This window comes from Pelophylax lessonae (assembly GCF_965119305.1).
Source record: "Pelophylax lessonae genome assembly, chromosome: 8".
Taxonomy (NCBI): domain Eukaryota; kingdom Metazoa; phylum Chordata; class Amphibia; order Anura; family Ranidae; genus Pelophylax; species Pelophylax lessonae.
Window position 1 is genome coordinate 57,222,270 of NC_138775.1, and position 21,220 is coordinate 57,243,489.

Here is a 21,220-nt window from a genome sequence, read left to right on the forward strand (position 1 = left end):
ACAGTGCAAGCGTATCTATGGCTAGACCACCTTCACCCCACCAAAGTGTGTCCCCCGTAGTAATGAACACTCACCGGACCAAAGAACAAATGAAGCCTTTTGGAGTACAACAAACGTCCCACATCAGATGGAATAGAGGCGGTCAATATGGATCTCTCCAACATCCACCAACATGTAATCTCCAAACGCCCATGAGCTCCATTAGATGTATACGTGCATATAAGGCATATAAAGCAAAGAAAGGGGACCCATAGCGTAACTCAATTAAACGCACATTTATTTAAGCTACAGATTCCCCTTCCCCAATGCAAATGCACTCACATGAAGATAAAAATAATTAGCAAATAAAAAAACTTGCGTCTGTGCCAGAAACTGCTGACTGGTGTACACTCACCGCTCGGCGCCTTGAGCAAGTGAGTTCCGGGTGTGTGACGTCAGACATATCCAGGTGACTGCGTGCTCACGCACTTACGCGTTTCGTCATCGCGGACTTCTACGGAGTCAGCGCTGGGTGAGTGGGTTTCTATTGAATCACCTACTCCTTTTTTTATATACCTCCTTTGTTTGTACTTACATTGATAATACAATTTTCTTGTACAATTTTCATTTAGATTTACCATAAATACATAGTCCATGCATGGTTGAAGGTAAATGTAAAGGAAATTGAACTAGAAAGTTGTATAATGTATGGCCAGCTTTAGTGTGGAATTGCCCCTGCACCCCATGTGTTTTGGCTTTGCCATTTTTCTAAGAACCACAAAAATTTTGAGCCATTTCCACCATTTTTTCATCCTTCATCTCAGTGATGGTGATCTCCTGCAGCCTCCTTCAGTTACTTCCTGTCTACATGCACTCGCTGCACATTATTGCTCTTGACCTTCCTTGAATGCTGCCTAAGCAACTTTTTAAAACAGCTACGTAGTCTCCACCAGGGCTGCATGTATCATTTTGAAAATGCAGAAGTTCTATTGAGAGTCAGTTGTCACCTCATGACAGGAAGTGCCTGAATGAGGACCTTCATGGTAGGATCTCCAGGTATACTCCTATTAACAGGTGCAGATTTACAAAGAAGATTCAGCAACTTTTGAATTTATGTTAATACACTAATGTGACTGTAAACCTATGAATTGAAAAATGAACAAAGTATACCCTTCTGTAGTGTGTACCTGCCTATATCCAAAGCACTTATTATGATTTCTGTCTCCTCTCTTATTTCTTTGCTATCTGCATAAGCCACTTCGGACAGTCTATGTCCTGACACCAGACAATCCTGGGAGACAGCTCTGCCCCCAGCACACAACAGGCGATTGGCAGCCACAGCTGTGCATGTTTCTTTATGAGGCTGTTTAGAAGGGGTTGTCCCTTCCTTCTACTCAGGTCTCAGATTACACTCATCACCATACTCTGTTCTCTGCACTGTGTGACATCAGACCCCACATCCTGCTTTTTTGATAGCAAAAAATACAATGCAATTTAGCCATATAGTGTAGCAAATGAAAACGTAACTGTGAGGCTAGGTTCACACCATGTGTGTTTTGGAAACCTGCTGCCCTTTAAGCAGACGTGCGGTGGTGCCATTATTGTTAATGGGACCCCCTATGCATCTGCTAACGCATGCATTATTGCGTAAGCCAAACCGCTTTGGAGCAGCGCAATTTAGGAAAAGAGTCAGGGAATTCTTTTACGTGTTTCCTGCGTATAGGGCAGCCCATTGAAATTAATGGGCTGCCCTACACGTGATGTGCAGGAACATGTGGAAAATGCATGAATAAAATGCATGCACCGTCATACCTGTAGTTGTGAACCTAGACTTTAAGGCCCCTTTCAAAACTGGAATTTCAAAGTCGCATGATAAGTCATACCCCATGGTTTCTAATGAGTGCCGGTCATATCTGTGCGACTTCAATGTAGTCCCTACACAACTTTGTTCCGACTTTGATGCGACTTGAGGTCCATAGACCTCAAGATTACACAGGCATGGCTTCAAGTCCAGTCAAAGTCGTGGCAAAAATCGCAGCAATGTTGCGTGATTTTCAGGTCACACAAGTGGGAAAGGGGGCTTAGCAAGCCTGTGCTGTGCTCAGAACAAAGCAAGAGATACACTTTAAAGCTTTATTCAGGGGAAATTAAAAAATGTTTTGCGGTGGGTGTGTGGGTCTTGGGTGGGTGGGTCCTTCCTGGGTGGGTGCGTGGGTCCTGGGTCCCCCCCCCCCTCCACTGTAAGGGTCAAAAGCTTGTTTTTGCCTAGGGAACTATTAGGGTCCCCTTGCCTGTTACAATATGACTGTATAACCTTTGTACAAAATTAGCTTTCTGATGGCCATACACGATTCGGTTTTTATTATCAGAACAATGTACAATTTGATCAAAATGATCAAATCGGCAAACAATCAAAAAGCCATAACTTCCCTTCCCATCGATTTAAGTAACACATTACCCTTTCAATGTATTGTTTGTTCGGCAGAAGTGTTCCAACCTGTTCTTTTGCCTCTGAAAAGTCAAAACTATTTTCTATTTGTGCCCATTAACTGGAGGAAAAATATAATGAACGGTCCAAATGATAGATTCTGGAATGATTTTCAGTTTAGTGTATGGTGACCATTAGACTTGGTTTAGATCAGATTTGATCAAACTGAGTAGATCGGGCAGAAAATGATCAATCATTTTGCATCGATTGGCACCATTGATATTAACCACTTGCTTACTGGGCACTTAAACCTCTTCCTGCCCAGGCCAATTATCAACTTTCAGCGCTGCCACACTTTAAATGACAATTGCGTGGTTATGCAACACTGTACCCAAACAAAATTTTTCACTCAAATAGAACTTTCTTTTGGTGGTATTTAATCACCTCTGGGTTTTTTTTTTTTTTGCTAAACAAATGAAAAAAGACAGAACATTTTGAAAAAAAAAATGTTTTTAAAGTTTGTTTTAAAATTTTGCAAACAGGTAATTTTTCTCCTTTACTCATGTGTGCTGATGAGCCTGCACTAATGGGGTTGCACTGATGGGCACTGATAGGTGGCACTAATGGGCACTGATGGGGTGGTACTGGAGGGCAATGATGAGGCTGTACTCTTGGGAACTGATGAGAAGGCATTAATAGGTGGCACTAATGGGCTCCCACAGGCGGCACTGATGGGCACTGATAAATGCCACTAATAGGTGGCACTGATGGGCACTGATAGGAAGCACTGATAGGTAACGATGATGGGCATCACTGATGGGCACTGATTAGTGGCACTGGTGGGCACCAATAGGTGGCACTGGTGGGCACTGAATATCAGCAAGGGTGTGCACTGATTAGCAGCACTGGTGGGCACAGATTGGGACCAATGTCCCTGTAACAGAAGCCGGTTACTAGATTTCTTCTTCTCTCCTCACGCTGATCGTGAGAAGAAAAAAAGCCAATAATCGGCTTCTGTTTACTTCCGTGATCAGCTGCCATTAGCTGACAGCTGATCATGTGGTAAAGGGCTGCTGTCATTGGCCCTTTACCCTGCTCTGTGATCAGCCGAATCCAGTCTGAGCAGCGCGATCACAAGAGGATGTCTACAATCGCCCTCCAGACACTGGAAGCTTGCGCTGTAGCCATCTTTCAGCTAGGGCAGTAATGGTGAACCTTGGCACCCCAGATATTTTGGAACTACATATCCCATGATGCTCACCTACACTGCAGAATGCACGAGCATCATGGGAAATGTGGTTCCAAAACATCTGGGGTGCCAAGGTTCGCCATCCCTGGGCTAGGCTATAGCGCGAGCAGAAATTGGTTGATGAATACGATTGTTTTTCGATCAATCAAATATGAGATTAAATGGTGGAAGCAGAGATGAGATGCATAATTTATGATTATAAATCATGATTGTGTCTTAACTATCAATATAAATTCATTTCCCAGTGTGTGTCAAACATATCAAATGAGTTGTCAACTATAGATCAATTATTCATATCAGAAGAGATCAACTGGAAAGAAGATGCATTCCAGTGTGTTTTTTGATGCGTTTTGTTTTGCCCAAGTACAGTTCCTTGCAGAAAAAAATGCAAAATGTTTTACTTTTGTTGACTGTACTGGAACGCTCTGCAATGGTGTGCACATTGCCATTGAAATTAGAGGTCGACTGACTATCGGGGGGCGTTTATCAGAGGCCGACATTCACTTTTTCGAAGTATCCGCCGTAAACTTGTCAATATTGCCGATATTGCTTCAAGTGGTTGTACCAGAGTGATGCCTGCAGCTAGAGGCATCACCCGGGTACCGTTGTTCAGAGCCGATGGTCGGCTTTCTTGTAATGACAATCGATGCGGCTGCTTGATTGTCATTACAAGGAGCAGAAGGGGAGGCCCAACCCCCTCCCGCCGCCTTCTGCGACTCGCCTGGACCCGAACAAAGCCACATTATGCTCTGATTGGCTCTCCAATGTAAAAACCCGGAAGCGATGTCATGACATCACTTCCGGGTAATGGAGCCTTAAAGGCACCAGATTTTTTTAGAAAAATTACAGCATTCAATACAGCCAAGCGTTTTGAATGCTTTTAAGTGCAGAGGAGGGATTCGGGGTCTTTTAGACCTCCAGATCCCTGCATAAAGAGTACCTGTCAGTGCCTATTACTGTCATTAGGGAAGTCTGTATTACTTGTGACAGCAATAAGCCCCGGCTCACACTATAGCGATGACAGACATTGCATGTGATTTACAGCATACTGCTCTGCAAATCACATGCGATGTCTGTGCAATGCCAATTCAGCCATACAGACTGTATGGCTGAATTTGCATTGGATTCGGACAGAACACGCACAGGAACCTTTTTTTGGGTCCGCAGCAGAATCGGATCGCATGGGTGTTCACACCAATGCAATCCGATTCATGTCTGAACTGACAGTTCGCATTGCGATATGCGAACTGATCTAGGGGTGTCGTTAACTTTGTATTGACACCCCCAGCGATTCGCATATGGCATTGTTAACTGCCTGTGATTTGAATGCGATGCGGGAACCCGCAGTGGATCCGCAGGGTTCCCGCATCACATATATGTGAACCGAGCCTAAAAGTGATCCAAAAAATGTTTTAAAAGGACAGTGTAAAAATAAAAACTTTACATTTGCAGAATATTGGCACCTAATATCGGCTATCGGCCTGAAGGGTGGCCAGAAAATCGTTGTCGGCATTGGCCCTGAAAAAGCAAAATCTATCCCTAATTGAAATCCATGTAACCTACTGTCCATGCTTTTTGATGCAGAAAAAAAATGTACTGGACATCATGTTGTGTGAACCGGTCCCTAGATGTCACCAGAACAATTGTCCCCATTGGAAGATTTCCTAACAACTGTCACATGTTAGATTTCCCATCCCTTTATGTTCCAGTGACAGTGGTGATTAGGGATGATCGAACTTTTCAAACGTTCGGTTCGGCCAGAACATCCTAACTTCCTGAAAGTTCGGCGGCCGAACATTATTCGGCTGAAAATAGAGAAAATAGCACTTTCGGCATTCGGCCGAATAATTTTGAGCCGAACAATGTCAGCTTCTGCCCTGACCGCTCACCTTCCTCATTGCGGCTCGCGGCTCCCTTCTCACACGCCGCCGGTGTCCTGTCCGGCCGCGAGTAGGGGGTGTGACTCACGCGCGCGTCCCGCCCCCTGCTCCTGACTGCGGCTCCTTCACACTAGGTCCACGCCCCGCCCCCCTGTTCGCGGCTTTTGGCTCTGGCTGCAGTTCAGGTATGTGATGTGGAGCTGAGCACATTTGGGGGAGAATACGGTAGCTGGCAGCTGCACAAGCATTAGTGTGCAGACTGCCATATGTTGTTGCCACTTGCCATGCTCATTACATTAGAGTGCCCTATAAAGTGCCCCTTAAAAAAAAAAAGAAAAAAATGTGCCCAACAGAGTGCTCCCTTGACATAAAATGTGGCCATCAGCGTGCCCCTTATTTTATGCTAAGGGACATGCTGATGAGCATATTTTATGTTAAGGGGCACTCTGATGAGCATATTTTATGTTAAGGGGCACTCTGATGGGCATATTTTATTTTAAGGGGCACGCTAATGGGCATATTTTATGTTAAGAGCAACGCTGATTTAAATGTTTTGTTTTGCCCATCAGAGTGCCCCCTAACATAAAATGTGCCCATCAGCGTGCCCCCTAACATAAAATGTGCCCATCAGCGTGCCCCCTAAAAATTGGCAAAATAAATGGAAAAAATGTGAAACACCGCGTTCGGTATTCGGCCTTCGGCCAAGCATTTCATTATTATTCGGCTTTGGCCAAGAATTTCATTTCGGTGCATCCCTACAAAAAACACCATTTTGAAGCCCTAAAACCCAATAAATGCCCCTAAAAAGTGCCTAGGGTTCTGGGTCATACCCCAGGGACTATTAATCACACAAAAAAAAGTTCTTAAAAATTGTCATTTTTGATAGAGAGCCGATTATTGGAAAAATTTTAAAAATAAATAAATAAATAAATAAAAAATTTCTTTGGATTTAGTATCTGGGGGGGGGTCTAAAAGGTGTACCTGTGAAGTTTCAGCTCTGTAGCATGTCCAGAACCATAAAAAATATATAATTTTTCAGTAGAGCAGGGATGGTGATACCCTCATTTTACACCTATATGATCTTTTTTTTCTGGTTCTGGACATGCTACAGAGCTGAAACTTCACAGGTACACCTTTTAGACCCCCTAGACACGAAACCACACAAAAAAAGTTCTTAAAAATTGTCTTTGGATTTAGTGTCTGGGGGGTCTAAAAAAACCAGAACCATAAAAAAGAGTGTTTGTATTATAACACTTATAGAACGGGTTAGTGGCTTCTCGCTTTTCACACCTTGCCGGTTTAGTAGCAAGCGTTTTTTTGGGCATTTTTTGGGTTCTTTGGAGTCAGGAAAAACATCTGAACTTGTGTATAGTGGTATATATATCACTATACACAAGTTCAGATGTTTTGCCTGCCTCCAAAGAACCCAAAAAAATGCCCAAAAAAACGCTAGCGTCAAAAAAAAAAAAAAAAAAACGCCCAGGTGTGTTGTTGCAGGCATTTTTTTGGGGTTTTTGGAGGCAGGCAAAACATCTGAACTTGTGTACACACACATACTTATATGTATATACACACGTAGACATTTATAGGTGTGATAGTAGCAGAAATATATGCTTGCGCTAATGAAATCATTTACACTAATATGGTTACGCTCCTATAACACCTATATATGTCTAAGTGTAAAATACATATAAGTATGTGTGTGTACACAAGTTCAGATGTTTTGCCTGCCTCCAAAAACCCCCAAAAAATGCCTGCAACAACACACCTGGGCGTTTTTTTTTTTGACGCTAGCATTTTTTTGGGCATTTTTTTGGGTTCTTTGGAGGCAGGCAAAACATCTGAACTTGTGTATAGTGGTATATATACCACTATACACAAGTTCAGATGTTTTTCCTGACTCCAAAGAACCCAAAAAATGCCCAAAAAAACGCTTGCTACTAAACCGGCAAGGTGTGAAAAGCGAGAAGCCACTAACCTGTTCTATAAGTGTTCTAATACAAACAATCTTTTTTTTAATGGTTCTGGACATGCTACAGAGCTGAAACTTCACAGGTACACTTTTTAGACCCCCCAGACACTAAATCCAAAGAATTTTTTTTTTAAATGTTTTCAATAATTGGCTCTCTATCAAAAATGACAATTTTTAAGAACTTTTTTTTGTGTGATTTTGTGTCTGGGGGGGTCTAAAAGGTGTACCTGTGAAGTTTCAGCTCTGTAGCATGTCCAGAACCATAAAAAAAAGATCATTTGTATTAGTGCAATTATAGAACAGGTTAGTGGCTTCTCGCTTTTCACACCTTGCCGGTTTAGTAGCAGGCATTTTTTTGGGTTCTTTAGAGGCAGGCAAAACATCTGAACTTGTGTATAGGGGTATATATACCCCTATACACAAGTTCAGATGTTTGCCTGCCTCCAAAAACCCCCAAAAAATGCCTGCAACAACACACCTGGGCGTTTTTTTTTTTTGACGCTAGCGTTTTTTTTGGGCATTTTTTTGGGTTCTTTGGAGGCAGGCAAAACATCTGAACTTGTGTATACGGGTGTATATACACACATACTTATATGTATATACATACCTAGACATATATAGGTGTGATAGGAGCGTAAGTATATTGGTGTTAATTATTTCATTAGTGCAAGTAGTTTTTTCTGCTCCTTTCACACCTATATATGTGCAGGTGTATATATACATACATGGGTGTGTATATATACCCCCTATACACATGTTCAGATGCCATGCCTGACTCCAAACATGTGCTCAAAAAATCACTATAGACGCCTGCAGCCAAAAAGAATGCTGACGGGGGCGAAGCCATATTACTGCAGCGAAAGTGACTTGAGAGAAACTAGCTTTTCTCTATAGCGGTCACCCTGATATGGAAGGGTTTGGTCACCCTGCCATAGCAGTCACTGTCAGTTCACCCTACACTACATTACAGTCACCCTAAAATGGAAGGGTTTGGTCACCCTGCCATAGCAGTCAGTTAACCCTACACTACATTACGGTCACCCTGACACTTCACACTTTCCCTACAGAAACTAAATTTTTGAAGCTAACTAAAGTGTAAAGGAGCACTCTAACTACACTAGATATCCCTTACCTCACACTAATAAATGCTAAATGACACTTTTAAAGTAAAATTAACAGAACTGCTTCCACTCTCTTCCATGTCCTGTATAACAATGCTAGGAATTTGGCGGGGGCTATCTTATATACTGGGGGGCGTATTCACTAATGATTGGCCTAGGGACCCCCTAGTCACTCCAATCACATTCCTAGCATTCTCCTGCCCCCTCAATTGGCTTTTGATAATGGTTCTGGTCCAATCACGGGCTTTTAAAGCCCATTTCCTGAACCATTGCATTTTGGTCGGTTCTGGTTGCCGAATTCCAAACTTTTTGGACAAAAAGTTCTAAATTCGGCCGAACCTCGAACACCCAATGTTCGGGCCGAACCGATGGTCGACCCGAACCGTTCGATCATCCCTAGTGGAGACCAGGACAACTAAAGCAAAAAATGGCAGGGGTTCTAAATCTTCCCTACTCTGTGCTTAACTATTAAAAAAAAAAAAGTTTCAGCTAAACATACTTTAAAACCCCACTCTGGGATAAGCAAATATCTAAATACAAGATCTTGGTGTGCTTTGTGTATTTCTTCCAGAGCTGCGGAAACTGTTGGCACTATATAAATCCTGTATAATAATAATAATAATAATCTGTGCAGGAATCCAGTGTGAGACTCTTCCTTAGTAAAGGAGCTTCCTGTAATAAAGACCTCTCACTGCTGCTCTCTTTCCTTGTGCAGGGTAATTGGTCTTGTTTCCGCCCCCTCCTGTAGTTTTCTACAGGCAGACTGTAGTGGGTGGAGCCTGCCGAATCTCTCCTGCAGCTCTTCGCTATGTACAGCACAGTGATGATGTCACTGCTACTTTTACAATGTAATATCTGGATTTTCAAAGGTATTTGGTGCACACAAAAGTGGATGCACTGTATATGCTTTGCGGCTATTGAGGAATAGAGTTAAATAAATGTTTTTATGTAGGGGTTTAGCTTTAACTAATGAATTGTATTTTTATAGCCACACTGCAGTCTGAGTTTATTATTGAAAGCTTTTGTACTGAACATGTGACAGGCATCTATAATGTGAATCAGTGTGTAATGTGACCAGATCAGCAGGAGTGCGGGGTAGGCTAAGCTGTAGTGCGGTCACAGCAGATTAAACTCTGATATGACTCGGCACAAGCACTTGATCCTAAATGCAAGGGGGCTCATGTAAACATGAATCTGTATTTATTTCCAGCCAGGATTTCACAGAAGTCCATTTTATAGGATAAACTATTGCTCGTGGGGAAGTATATTTTTTTCTAAGCCATTGCATATATGTCCTGCCAAAACTGTTTATTTCTTTTAGTTTTAGATACAAGGGTGAAGGATTAGAACCCCTCTTGGGCTTTTACTGCTACCAGGGGCTCTGATCATGATCAGTAATTTGAATATATTCCACTTGGTGTGCACCAATTGTCTTTGCACACTCAGATATTACTTTGTAAAAGTAGAAGTGGCATCATCACTGTGCTGTACATAGCCTGTGCAGAGGGACCCAGCAGGCTCTACCCCAGTGTTTTTTAACCTTTTTTCAGTCCAAGGCACCCTTTAAACTTCTGCACAATCTTGAGGCACCCCGTTGTAAAATATAAAACATTAACCTACCGTATATACTCAAGTATAAGCCTACCCTAAAATAAGCCTAATTTTATCACAAAAAAACTGTGAAAACGTATTGACTCGAGTATAAGCCTAGGGTGGGAAATGCAGCAGCTACTGGACCCAACTGGACCACCACAAGACCCAAAACAGGGGCTGCGGACATGGTGCAGGGCAGTGCCGGGACAAGGTCATCCAGCGCCCAGGGCAAGGATGCCAAATTGCGCCCCCCCACCTCCCCTTAGGGTTAGGGTCAAGGCGCCCCCCCATCCCTGTAATAAACCATTGCACCCAGGGCAACCGACCCTCCTGCCCACCCCTTGTCCCTGCCCTGGTGCAGGGGCTGCGGACATGGTACAGGAGATGCAGGGGCTGCGGACATGGTACAGGAGATGCAGGGCTGTGGGCATGGTACAGGAGATGCAGTGCTGCGGGCATGGTACAGGAGAATCCTGAGGAGATGCAGGGCTGTGGGCATGGTAGAGGAGATGGTACAGGCATGGTAGAGGAGATGGTACAGGAGATACAGGGCTGCCGGCATAGTACAGAGCTGTGGGCATGGTACAGGAGATGGTACAGACATGGTACAGGAGATGGTACAGACATGGTACAGGAGATGGTACAGACATGGTACAGGAGATGGTACAGACATGGTACAGGAGATGGTACAGGCATGGTACAGGAGATGGTACAGGAGATGCAAGGTTGCTGACATAGTACAGGAGATGCAGTGCTGCGGGCATGGTACAGGAGAATCTCCTGTACCATGCCCGCAGCACTGCATCTCCTGAGGAGATGCAGGGGCTGCGGAGGAGTCTCACTTACCTTTCGGTGAAGCGCCTTACATTTAAAAATGGCACCGCCCGGTGCCAACACGTCACCGCGCATGCGCCGTCTGCCCGGGAATAGCCAAACGTGTATGGGCTTTCCCAAGTGGCGGAGGCACATGTGCACTGCACCGGAGAACAGGTATAAGCCGAGCAGGGCTTTTTCAGCATAAAAAACATGCTGAAAAAGTCGGCTTATACTTGAGTATATACGGTAATAGTTTTACATACACACTTTGCTAATGTGACCTCAGTGCTGACAGAGAGCAGCAAGAAAGGGGCAAACAAGGACGCTGTCAAGCATCCAACGTCCTCATTATCAACCTATGGCTTCATCAGTTGTTAGGATGCCGGCAGCTGGCCCGCATGGTGCTAAAGGTTGTAATTCTGCAAAACAAAAACCTGTGGGTTTGTGTAAAAAGGCAGGACTTGATCTACCCACTAGTTGACAATTTTTGGGACAGATTTAGACCCCTCTGAAGAATACAGATTAGCATATCAGGGTGGCGTGGAACCCTGGTTGAAAAATGCTGGCATAATGCAATGCAAGAAATTCATGTTGCTTCTTGACAGGCATTGCCCTGCCCTGAATGTGGCGCCTCTCCTGGAGAAAGGAGTTTTCTATGACCTTGTAAATTTTCCCCCCAAATTTTTTGGACAATTGGGAAAATTTTTTAGGCATTTTGCCAAGGCATCCATGAAGAACCAGAAGGCACCCTAGTGTGCCGCGGCACCCTGGTTGAAAAAGGCTGCTGTACCCACTACAGGCATACCCCACTTTTAAGTACACAATGAGACCAGAGCATGTATGTAAAACCAAAAGGTACATAAAGTGAAGCAATACCTTTTTTCACTTCTCAATGCATGTGCTGCATTCCAATAGCCATTTACATGCATAATTGATATAAATAATGCATTGATAACTAAAATAAACATAGCATTAAAAGAAAAATTGTAAGCTTACCCTATCTGATTGTTTTCGCAAGGCCAGAGAAGCTGAGAGAGTTTAACCACTTGCCGACCGAGTACGGTAATAGTACTGCGGCAAAGTGGCTCGTTATCGTCTGACGACGTAGTACTACGTCGTCAGACACTCCCCCTTCTGGGCGGCGCTTGCGCGCCGCCGGAGGCTCGCTCCCGCTGTTTTCATTCACAGCGGGAGTCGGGCCAGGGGAGGAGCAGCGGCGATCGCCGCTGCTCTGCCCCGATCGCCGGGGATCTAGTGTGGAGATCCGCCCGCTGTGTGTAAACACAGCGGGCGGATCTCCATAGTGACAGGGAGTGACAGATCGGACTGTTCAGCATAGCTGGACATCCGATCTGTCCATGACTCACTCAGTCACCTCCCCCCCTACACGTCAGTAAGCACCAGGCATACATTAACCCCTCCCTCTCCAATAAAATTAACCCCTTCCCTGCCAGTGTCATTTTTACAGTAACAGTGCATATATATAGCACTGATTACTGCAGTAATGTCACTGGTAACCCCAAAAGTGTCAAAAATGTCAGTCAAGGGTCCGATCTGTCCGCCGCAATGTCGCAGTCCCACAAAAAAAATCGCAGATCGCCGCCATTACGCGTTAAAAAAAAAACACCAAAAATGACAGAAATCTTTCCCTTTGTTAGTAAACGCAATAACTTTTGCGCAAACCAATCAAAATACGCTTATTGTGATTTTTTTTTACCAAACATAGGTAGCATAAAACAAATTGGCCAAAAATTTTTTAAAAAATTGGTTTTTACATCTTTTTTGGGGGGAATTTCATATAAAAAAATGTTAAAAATATTGTTATTTTTTCAAAATAAACGCTCTTTTTTTGTTTATAGCGCAAAAAGTAAAAATCGCACAGGTGATCAAATACCACCAAAAGAAAGCTCTGTTTGTGGGAAAAAAAGGACGTAAATTTCGTTTGGGTACGGCGTCGCACGAGCGCGCAATTGTCAGTTGAAGTCGCACAGCGCCGAATCGCAAAAAGTGGCCTGGACGGAAGACAGCAAAATCCTCCGGTGGTAAAGTGGTTAATGTAGTAGGAAGGATGAAGCCATACAGGTATCTTCTGTTTCAAAAGTCAAATCTTCAAAGGCAAGACACTTTCTTGCTGGCGAATTGGGTGTACTACAAGTTGCAATCAGAGTAGGAGCAGGACTTGATGGTGATGTCAGAGCTGAAAATGGCCTGGCAGGCATACAGGTATCTTCTATTTCACAAGTCAAGTCTTCAAAGGGGAGTCGCTTTCTTGCTGGCAAATTGGGTGTATTACCAATAGCAATCAGAGTAGGAGCAGGACTTGATGGTGATTTCGGAGCTGAAAATGGACTGTCAGTTGATGATGATCTGGGATCAAAAAACCGTCAGTCAATGTGGATGATCTGCGTTCTGATGGACTTTCAGAAAAGTAAGTGTCTATGGAGGTTTGAAGTGTAGCTCTCTTCTTTTTCCTGTAGATTTCTTTGTAACAGGCATAAGCCCCTGAAATGTTAGCATTGACTTTGGAACTTCTTTCAAAATCCCTATCGTGCTTTTCAAAAAGAGCCATGGCGCTATCAGGATGACGGAAAGCTTTAAAGAGAATTTTTGTAGTTAAAGCAAAGTTCCACCCTGGGAAAGCTTTTTTTAATAAAAATACCCCTGGGACAGTCAGGGCTAGTACATTCCACAATGGCTAGCCTCTGATCTGTCCCGGGTTGCACTTACCTTTTAGAAGAAATACTTACCTTGAAAAAGTATTGTCCAGCGCTGCCATCTCAGGTGTGGGCAGCTTGAAGCCAGCGCGATCCTCTTTTGCGTCCTCTTCCGTCTTCTTCGGTCCCACGATGCACTGCACCGGCCCCGCCGTCACTTCTGGTGCCGCAGCGTCATCCCTGCACAGCTTCTGGGCATGCCCAGAAGCTGTTTAGCAAGGTATGACGGCGCCTGCACCGGAACTGACGTCGGGGCCGGTGCAGACGCATTGATTCCTGGGAGCGATGATGTTCAGCTCCCAGGAATCATTGCATGCCAGGAAGTGATGAATCGCCGTGGCCGCCGAGGGGAGGAAGACGAACTAAGGTAAGTATATTTTCTTCTAAACCAGGTAAGTAAAAAAAATAAAAAATTGCGATTATCCATTTGTTTTTCAGGTGACCCCGGGCATGAAGATGGAGGTAAGTTTAATTTTAGGGTGGAAATCCGCTTTAAGCCTTCAGGCTGTTCAATGATCTCAACCTCCTCCTGCACATCTTCTTTCTCCTCTTCAAGTTCTAGAAGATCTTTATTGCTGGGGGGCTCAGTGTGGGACGCAAGCAGTTCAGCAACATCTTCTGGCTCCACTTCTATAACTGCCTTGCCATTGCTACAATATTTTCAATAACATTAGCTACATGTTCTTCAAAGCCTTCGGAATCATCAACTAACTGTGGGCATAATTGTTTTCCAGGCCCTTTTCACTGTGGTTTCCTTTATGTCATTTAAAGCACCTCTTACAGTTTTAATGCAATCCAAGATGTTGTAGCCTTTCCAGAATTTGGATAGGACTTCTTTACCATCACCTTCTTCGTTGTCTATTGCTGCAACACTCTTACTGAATGTTCTTTTCAAGTAGTTCAACCCGAAGGCGGCTTTGACACATTGATCCATTGGCTGCAGTAGTGAGGTGGTATTTGGTGGTAGGAATTGCACTTAAATGTTAGGGTTCAGCTCATCTAGCATTCAAGGGTGTCCAGGGGCATTATCAACAAGCATGAAAATATGGAAAGGGACACTGTTGTCCTTGCAATAGGCTTTCACCTCTGGAACAAAGCAGGTGTCAAACCAATCTTCAAAAAGGGTTGCAGTTAACCATGATTTTTTTGTTAGCTCTCCAATGCACTGGAAGTCCAGTTTTAACGTAGTTCTTCAAAGCTCTCTGATTTTGCCATTGGTAAATTAGCAAAGGCTTAAACTTTAAGGTACCAGAAGCATTGCCACCTAACAGAAGGGTTATTCTCTCTTTAGTTGGCTTGTAGCCTGGCACTGATTTTTCCTGTCTTGCGATGAAGGTTCTTGCAGGCATCTACTTCCAAAACAGCCCAGTCTCAAGCACATTAAAAATCTGATCCATTGAGTAGCCTCCATCTTGAATAATTTTGGCAAAATTGCTTGGATAGCTTTCTGAAGCCTTAGTATCCGCAGCAGCTGCCTCTCCTTGTATTTTAATGTTATGTAGGTTAGACCTCTTCTTGAACCTATCAAACCATCCACGGCTTGCAAAAAATTCTGCATCCTTTGCTGCCTCACCTTTCTTAAGCCCCGTACACACGATCAGATTATCGAACGATCTGTTGTCCGTTTTTTGTGGCATGCTAGTCTGATGTGGAAAGTGAAGAGGTTATTTTCATACGAATTTTCCCGTCTGACAGAATTCTACTTCTGAAGTGATGTCATGTGTTGGATTGCTTTGTATGTGTTCTTTCGTCTCTGAGCATGCCTAGTCTTGCTCTTAAGATTTTTTTCCGTCGAAATCTGTACTAATGAGACGAAAATCGGATGTTGTTTTGACGGGCGACAAAAATTATATAGGCTGCACATCAGGATTTTGTCAGCTGAAAAGTTAGAGTCGGCTGTCGAAAGCACCATACTAACAATCCGAAAATCGGCAGATCGGTCGTCGGACGAATTTTCCCTACAGATTTTCTTATTGTGTATACGGGCCTTTAGCCTTCAGGTCATTGAATAGGCTTAAGCCTTTACTTTGTATAATTGCCTGGTTGACAGGTACATGGTGTGTAGTCTGATTTTCTATCCAAAGTGTTAAGAGTCTCTCCATGTCTGCAACAATGCTATCCCATTTTCGAATTGTTGTGTGAATGGGTGTAGCACTCTTAATTTCTGCAAGTCTTTTTTCTCTGTTTTTCATGATGGTGTTAACTGTAGTCCGAGTGAAACCTAACCTTCAGCCTATTTCAGCTTGAGTTACACCTTCATCATACCTTTTATTCATTTTAGCCTTCATATCCAAGGTAATAGATTCACATGTTTTTTTTTTTTGTATCTGCCATTATTAATGTACAGTACAGTACAGTACACAATAGGTACCCGTAACAATCAAAAGAACAAATAGAAGTTCCTAAAATATGTACTGTAGCTGTATTTCAAAATATCCTTTAACTATTGTGCTTAAATTCACAGACTTGTACATTATTTACTATTTTAGAGGGTCAGGGGCTGTAGTGGGGGGTCAAGGGCTGTAGTAGGGGTTTCAGGGGCTGTAGTAGGGGGTGTCAGGGGCTATAGTGGGGGTGTAGGGGGGTGTAGTTGGAGGTCAGGGGCTGTAGTGGGGGGGTGTCAGGGGCTGTAGTGGTGGGGTCAATGGCTGTAGTGAGGGGGGTCAGGGCCTATAGTAGGGGGACATGGGCTGTAGTGGGGGGGTCAGAGGCTGTATTGGGGGGTCAGGGCCTATAGTAGGGGGTCATGGCCTGTAGTTGGGGGCCATGGCCTTTAGTGGAGGGGTCAGGGGCTGTAGTGGGGGGTGTAGGGGGATGTAGTGGGAGGTCAGGGGATGTGGGGGGTGTCAGGGCCTGTAGTGGGGGGGTCAAGACCTATAGTAGTGGACCATGGGCTGTAGTGGGGGGTCAGGGCCTGTAGTGTTGGGGCCATGGCCTGTAGTGGGGGGTCAGGGCCTGTAGTGGGGGGGTCAGAGCCTATAGTGAGGGGGAAATGGGCTTTAGTAGGGGGGGGTCAGGGCCTATAGTAGAGGCCCATGGGTTGTAGTGGAAAATACTGTACAGGTTTCACCACAAACAATATACAGTAGTGTACAGGTACATTTGCTCTAATGTTTATTCCCAATCACTTCTACAGTACTGTACAGTACTCCACTTACAATTATATAGGCTGGTTTTTGGGAGGACGAATGGTCGGCAGTCGGCAACTGTGGGCTGGCTGGCGGGCAACTCCAAGCTGGCTGTGGGATGGCAACTTGGGGCTGGCTAGCGGCCAATCCGTACTGGCTACTCCGGGCAGGAACCTGGCCTCTTCACTAGCGGCCTTGCAACTCCAGGCGGCAGCTCCGCCTCTTCCAGGCTATACTGCGGCTGCGTGCGCTGCTCGGCGCGGGAATGTCCGTACTTGCGAGGCACTTTACGTACACTCTTGGGATATGTCCATACTCGTGAGTGTGTGTAAAACAGGGTATGCCTGTATATGCTGCCTGCAGAAAACTACAGGAGGGGCGGAGACAAGACCAGTCACCCTGCACAGAGAGGAAGCAGCAGCGAGCGGTCTTTATTACAGGAAGTTCCTTCACAGAGGTAAAGTTTTACATTGGAATACTGCACAGATCTGGAAGAAATACACAAAGCACACCAGGACTCTTAAAAGAATACACATAACTCTTGTATTTTGGCAAAATTTGAATAGCCTGGAGTTCTGCTGTCAGTCAATCCTTTGATGCAACTAAAATGATCAAATTAAAAAAAAAATCATAAACCCCAAACCCACCATCAGAGCGATTTACTGAGCTCTCAGTCAACTTTGATCCTAGCAAGATGATCAGACTCGGCAGCATTTTGTTGATCGTTTCTGTTTATTCATATGGTGGCCACACATGATTCATTTTTATTATAGGATCAAAGTGCAATTCAATGGAAACGATCAAATTTGCAAACAATCAAATTGCCAAAGATTCTCTTTTCAAATGATTTAGTCTTAATTTAGATTTGGATTTGACTGAGCCAATCAGCCAGGGAGGTAAATTATTAATCGTTTTGCATTGATCAGTAGTGCTGCGGTTTTTTTGCTCAAACATATAGTCATATTTTAATCACTCAGATTATGAAATTACATGGTGGAAACAGAGATGTGATCGATAATTTATGATCGTATCCTAAAGTATAAGTCAAAACTTTTTTTGAGAGGGAGAGGGATTACATCATCTGTCAGTTTTTATTGCTCTCTGCCCCCATTAGGGAGATTTACCCTCTATTTGTCATGTTTACCATTATCATTGAAGGTGAAAGTAAAAGAAAATCCCACATTTTGGGTTGTCCGCATAAATGTAATAGAGGGGAAATCTTCCCAACTGGGACACTAGTTCTGGTGCCCTGGGGGTCCCCAAGGGATTCCTTTAATTTGTATGGATTTCCTCTCACTTCCTGTTTGGCTATGGGACAGGAAGTGAAGTGAAATCTCCCCAATAGGACACAAATAGCGAGGAAAAAAAAATCTGACAGGGGTTAAAATGCTGCCTTGCTCTATCCAAAATAAAAAAATAAAAAAGTTTTGCCTATAGTTCTACTTTAACTATTGATTGAAATCCACTTCCCTATGTGTGTCGTATTGATCGAATAGGTTGTTGACTATAGATCAATTATTCCTATCAGATGAGATTGATCAAAAAAGGAAATTGACTACTTATGGAATGTATGACTACCAACACTAATAACTGTCTTTGTGTTAAAGAACTGATCTTAATAGAGAATGATTAAATGATTGTTTTTTTAATAGATTGTTTTTTATAGATCATATTTTCAATTGATCCCTTATGTGTTGTATTGCTTGATATTCCAGTTGATGAAATATCGCTTGTTTGCTTCCAATTGCTTGATACGTGTATGGTAATTATAAGGGAGCTTCCCCTTAATTACTGTCACAGAGACTATGATTTCACAAGACCGGAAGTGGGAGAAAAACTGTATCAGGGATACAGGCATAAATAAAAAATTTACCGGGGTTTTAATCTTCTCTTGCTATATTATCAAGAAAATAAAATATAAAAAGAAAAAAATAAATAATATATAAATATATATATATATATACACATAAACAGTATATATACACTCACCGGCCACTTTATTAGGTACACCTTCTAGTACTGGGTTGGACCCCCTTTGCTCTTCAGAATTGCCTTCATTCTCCATGGCATAGATTCAACAAGGTGTTGGAAACATTCCTCAGAGATTTTGGTCCATATTGACATGATAGATCACGCAGTAGCTGCAGATTTGTCAGCTGCACATCTCCTGTTCCACCACATCACAAAGGTGCTCTATTGGATGAGATCTGGTGAGTGTGGAGTCCATTGGAGTACAGTGACCTCATTGTCATATTTAGGAAACAAATGGTGAGATGATTTGAGCTTTGTGACATGGTGCATTATCCTGCTGGAAGGAGCCATCAGAAGATAGAGCATTTTACAGCTGAAAAACTCCTCTCAAAGCCCACTAGTTCTGGGTTGTTTTCCAGCCAGAAAACGCCCCTGACAAAAACTGCAGATAGCAGCTAATGTGTGCATGGACACATAGGATGAAATGCTGAGGAGTTTACCGGCTACGGAAAAAAATGTCTGACGCCAAAAACAGCCGCTGTAAAAACGCCCAATGTGCATGAGGCCTGAAGGTGGCATGGTTGTTGGTGGCAGACGGGCTGGTGTGAGTATTTCAAAAACTGCTGATTTACTGGGATTTTCACACACAACCATCTCTATGGTTTACAGAGAATGGTCTGAAAAAATTAGAAAATATCCAGTGAGCGGCAGTTGTGTGGAGGAAAATGCCTTGTTGATGTCAGAGGACAGAGGAGAATGCGCAGACTGGTTCGAGATGATAGGCAACAGTAACTTAAGTAACCACTCGTTATAGCCAAGGTATGCAGAATACCATCTCTGAATGCACAACACATTGGACCTTGAAGCAGATAGGCTAAAGCAGCAGAAGACCAAACCGAATGCCACTCCTGTCAGCTAAGAACAGGAAACCGAGGTTACAATTCGTACAAGCTCACCAAAACCGGACAATAGAAGATTGGAAAAGCGTTACCTAGTCTGTCGAGTCTTGATTTCAGCTGCGACATTCAGATGGTAGGGCCAGAATTTGGTGTAAACAACATGAAAGCATGAATCCATCCTGCCTTGTATCAACAGTTCAGGCTGGTGGTGTAATGGTGTGGGGGATATTTTCTTGGCACACTTTGGGCACCTTTGTATCAACTGAGCATTGTTCAAACGCCACGGCCTACCTGAGTATTGTTGCTGACCATGTCCATCCCTTTATGACTACAGTGTACCCTTTTCTGATATAAGCTTAAAAATGCTAAAAATAAAACCACCAAAAAACGCTGAACAATGTGGCTATTTGGCGTTTATCTACATTTTTGAGCCACAAGCTTTTATTGGGATTATCGTTTTGTTGAAAAACGCTACAGCTGAAAAAAAATAAAAAACGCTACTGCAAAAAAGCTGAACAACTCCTTCTACAGCTACAGTTTTCTACTGATGTTTTGATCACGTCCAGTGTGCATGAGGCCTCAAAGTCACTTAAATCCTCTTTCTTTCCCATTCTGATACTCAGTTTCCACTTCAGCAAGTCGTCTTCACCATGTCTAGATGCCTAAATGCATTGAGTTGCATTAAACTGTAACCTATCCAGCGCTATTGTCCCATGTTTGAATAAAGGATGTTTTATTGGATTCCAACTGATCAGTTTTCTTCTCATCTGCATTGAGTTGCTGCCATGTGATTGGCTGATTAGCAATTTGTGTTACCAAGCAATTGAACAGGTGTACCTAATATAGTGGCCAGTGAGTGTATACACTGTGTGTGTGTGTGTATATATATATATACATGATAAAATAATGGGTGGTGCGCTATATCAATATATTGAGTGTATTCCAAACAATAACAATCAATACAAAAAACCTCAAATTTAAACAAATGTGTAGGTGCAAAAACATAAATAGGTGAAAAGGTCCCAAAACACACCTGTGTCAATAATAGGACCACCAACAGTGGTGTGTTGGTGACAGGTGATTTTATATTCCAAACAATACCAATCAATCAATACATAAATAAAATATATAGGTGCAAAATTATATGATGCAAGAAGTCCCAAGACACCACTGTGTCAATAGTAGGACCACCGACGGTGATGTGTTGGTGACAGGTGATAGTTAATTCAATTGGTGAGTTGAAGTTCCCTCCACCTGCTGGAATTCCTCCTTACCGGACGGAATGAAATAAGTGCTTTTCTATGGTGAAAATAAACGATCCTGGTGCCCAAACTGAACAAAGTGCTCACCACCGTGCATTCACAAGAGCCCGTCAGGCCTCTTACCGGATAAATGGGGTTATCATGCACTGCTCACTACTCTCAGATCCAACCGATAATGGCAGCCACAATGGATATAGAAGTCATATAC

The 21,220-nt window shown here is 43.3% G+C and overlaps 1 protein-coding gene and 1 pseudogene across 2 annotated transcripts in view; one reads left to right on the plus strand and one right to left on the minus strand.

Annotated features, from left to right (window-relative positions):
• LOC309562435 (monocarboxylate transporter 2-like) overlaps positions 1–21,220 on the plus strand; it is a 127,091-nt gene that overhangs the window by 17,817 nt on the left and 88,054 nt on the right. The window lies entirely within an intron of this gene.
• LOC309562144 (tigger transposable element-derived protein 1-like) lies at positions 13,090–14,686 on the minus strand (annotated as a pseudogene). The gene is made up of 2 exons: positions 14,251–14,686; positions 13,090–13,669 (listed from the first exon to the last, which is right to left on the minus strand). The product of its transcript is annotated as a tigger transposable element-derived protein 1-like (transcript).